This window comes from Mandrillus leucophaeus, unplaced genomic scaffold (genome assembly GCF_000951045.1).
Source record: "Mandrillus leucophaeus isolate KB7577 unplaced genomic scaffold, Mleu.le_1.0 Scaffold1126, whole genome shotgun sequence".
NCBI lineage: Eukaryota > Metazoa > Chordata > Mammalia > Primates > Cercopithecidae > Mandrillus > Mandrillus leucophaeus.
The window spans coordinates 755,468-759,680 of NW_012099499.1; positions in this window are offsets into that span (position 1 = coordinate 755,468).

Here is a 4,213-nt window from a genome sequence, read left to right on the forward strand (position 1 = left end):
TTTAATATAATTGGAGAGACTGTTATGGATCTTTCTGACATACCTCCTAATGCTAATTGAAAAAAAAGATTAATTATTTGTTGCAAGCTTATAATGTATAACGTACTATAGCAAATACTGGATAAAAACTTAAGATTATCCCTGTCCTCCAGGACCTCAACCTCCCAAAATGAAGGATGCTTTTCAACAGTATGACTCCATTGAGAGGTTTGTGTTGCAAGGGGCAGTTATGTGCATATACCACATTAAAAAAGCCGTCTTCCTGAAATTGACCAGTGACTCCAGCTATGACGTGTAGCTTCTTTACAGATAAACCATGTTACTCTATGACATTTTGAGTGTAAATTCCATAAAACCATTCTATCCCATCGTAGCTAGGTATCTTTTGATGACTTTACCATGTAAAGAATATTCTTTCTTCATTTATTTCTGGTGACTCATTTTAATCTAAATCACATAAGTAACCAAGCTTTTCACCTACAGAAGAAATCCAAATCCAACTATCACCTTACGAGTGTTTAGACTTCTCTTTAAGGGTCTCATGATTTTTATCCCCCACCTTCCCTGGTGAAGGGTGCTCTGGGAGGACAGAGAAAGAACTCATAGTTAAACTCACATTCTAACTGTGATTGGAGCAAAAATTCAGAGTCATTTAAGGTTAAATTTTACAAGTGAATACAAACGTAGGGCATTTGGAGAAAAAAAAAACAAAAAAAAACCCCCAAAAAACCCAAAAAAAACCCCAAACACATGTATCTCCAGATGTATCTCCAGCAGGGAGCAGATGCTTTCTAGTTTTACAATGCTATGCATTCATTTTAAATGCGCAATCATATGTTCCGGCCACATCCCATCCTGCAGTCCTTTACCTCAATCTTCTACAGGGCTCCGAGATTTCTTGGAGTTTAGTGAGCTACCTCTCAAACTGATAAGAGCCAAGTACTTCTGTCCCTGGCATAAAATAGAAGCCTTGCTATTTGGTGAAAGGTATTTGCCAGCATGTGTTACCCTTCCTACCTCAGTCTATTTATCATATAAATGACCATCCTATGAAATTGTAGTTTTTCCCTAATAACTGATATTCTTCCTTTATGAACTTCAACTTCTAGAACAGGAGACCTATTTTCCCAGTGAAAATAACCAGCAAGTATAGAAGTTAAATTTCACCAAAAGATACTAATATTAAATGTATCAAAGTCTTAAAATGTGAAATACAAAGTGGAATTTTTCATGGTATTTACAAAAACTAACCACCTCAAAAGTACAGTACCATAAGCACATCTCCTTGAAAAAAAAAACACACACACATTTATTCTAAAACTATTTAAGAAATGAGCAATGCATCACTGTCAGGAAGGTGTATTAGTGAAACTTAATCTAGTAAACTCATGTACCACATAGTAAAAGCATGCCAAGACACTCTTCTCATCTAATCTGTAATGAACAGACTGCCAGGGAAAATATGAATATTCAGTTTCCTAGTTAACAGTGGTGCAGTCTGAAATAGACTCCACTTTTTTCTGAATGAAGGAAGCAGGGAATATTATTTAATATGAAAGTCAATACCTATTGTTATGTCATTTCTCAAAATTAGAATGCTGTATCTTGATTTTTAATAACATACATGCACCAATATTCTTAAACTGAATGTTTTTTCCATAACACCTTGTTTGCATTCATTTCTTACTTGTTAGAGAGCTGACTTGTTGCTAGGTAACTCATGGGTGCTAAGCTACAGGCAATTACGTTTATGAGGAAAGCAAAGAGAAAACCATTAACAATAAAACCTATGACTTATGTACAGATAGAGGAACTATAAAATATGTAAATGTTAAGTGCATAATGAACAGAATAAAAAATACATATTTGATTTATGCACTAGCCTTTCAAACAAATGTTTTAAAATAATGTAAAAAATGAATTGGGATTTTTCTTCAAGTTTTCTTTTACACTGTCACTTATGAAAGGGAGTTCTTTCTGAATGAGGAGTGGATCATTATTTTTAATTGTAAAATATTGGGAAAGCTATGAGTTCTACCATTTTATGGTCAAGGTTTGTTTTCTGGCTAATCAAGATTGATTTGTCACCTAGGAAGCAAACTTTTCTTCCAAATTACAAATGTAAAATATCTTTTTTGACAAAAAGTTAAATCTATGAAGTAATATTTGAAAATGTATCTTTCCCCTTACCCTAGTATTCTGCTATCCAAGGTTAATGATTTGGCATGTAGTCTTTGCATCTTTTTCACTGTTCTTAAAAATAAATTTTGAGATATAAATATATATGTATGTATGTGTATGTGTAAACATATATACATATATATTACAGATTATACCATAACCTTCCATCCTCATATGTTTTTACTTGAAATACATCCCTATTTTCATCATTGTCTTAAAATACTTCATCTCCTGGATGACTGCAAATACTAAATTTGTCTCTTGAGACTGGCTGTGCCTTAATGTATTTTCAACGTTCTCAAATGTACATTATGAATAGTTAAAGAATCATCTATTCTTGTGTGCATTTGGATGAATGATATATAATTTGTAGGGGTGATGCTAGGATTAACTGAGAATATACAAAGCCCTCAGCATAATTCTTGCTCAGTAAATCATATTACTATTTTATGCTTACCAACTACCCTGAGTTCTTAAAATCGTTCCTGTCCACCTTAAGATTTGTCCTTGGGATAGGGCAAGATTAAAAATGGTGAGGTTGAACTAGTCATAGCTGTAAGGAAAGACAAACAACATGGGGTAAGGAATCATAGAGTGCTTCAAAACTCCCCAAATCCAAAAGCAAATAAGGTGTGACACATTTGGCAAACTGATTTTTGTTATGTTTTCTTCATTTTGTGCTCACTGGATTGACAAGTGCTTTTGAGAACACTGAAAAAATATCAAGGGACAAACAAGTTCCTTTAAGGCAAACCTTGACTCTTTACTATCTAGGACTTACCCCACCTCATTATCACCAGAACAACCAACCTCAAATGAAGCAACAAAATCTCACCTTGAATTACATTCCTGTTTTACTAAGTCATCAAACATCTTGCTACCAGGTAGACAAAACCAATTTCCAGCATTTAGTGATTATTCAGTTGGAGGAACAACCAGAAGACTGTTGTTCTCTGCAGAGCAAGACAATATATCAAGCAATAAAAGGTAAACACTTAAATATTAAATGTTGTGCCAATAGACACTGCCTTTACTAGATTAGAGCATAAATAAGGACAGGCAAACAAAATTTCAGCAAAATTCATTAATGAATTCATTAATTCATAAACATTAGTGACAAAAACTGACTTTGTCACTAATATTTCATGTGCCCATACTGTGAAAACCTACGTTAATTGACTGAGTTATTCACCCACATATATTAAGCAGTATCCTGAAAAATGATTACATAAAAAATGGAGACAGTAGAAGTTCTCACCACTAAGAGCAAAACTAAGTAGTAATTTTAAAAAATATGTATCCTTATTTATTCCTTCAGGCCAATACTACAACCTAGAGGAAAAAAAAATTCCCTCTAGCCTTGAAGCTAGTAAGTTTATCAACATCTTAACATAATGTTAGATACTGTTATTAATTTGCTTGATGAAACACAGACGCAAGAACAATTTTTAAACCTCCTCAATGATAGGACATAATATATATAGAAAACATCTTGAAATACTAACTCTGATTAATTGCAGACATCCTTTCCCCCACCAAAAAAAAAAAAAAAAATTGGAATAAGTGAATAGGTGATTAAACTAATGACTATATTAGGACTAGAAGAGATACATTTTAGAAATTATAGAAATAATTGAAGGGGAATATAAGGAAGGCTGTGTTAGGATTTTATTTAACCTGAAAAATCACTTTGCCAGTCCACAATGCCTATTTGTGACTGAATTAATTATTTCAGGTTATTTCAAGTAAAGTTAATTTCCAGCTAACGTGGTATGGCAAATGTAAGTTCCTTGTACCCAGTGATTATATGACCCAAAGTACAGTACTCATATGAAAAGGAAAGGGCAGAGGTGATAAATTTATTTTATAGCATTTATTTAGTAAGAATCTCTTCCATTTACTTGATTATATAAACATTTTTATTATTTTGGGAAACAAGTTTTTAAAATTGCTAAATTCTCAAATTATAACATACTAACAAAACGTCTAAATCTATGATGTTTAAAATATATTCTGATATAATTAACTGACT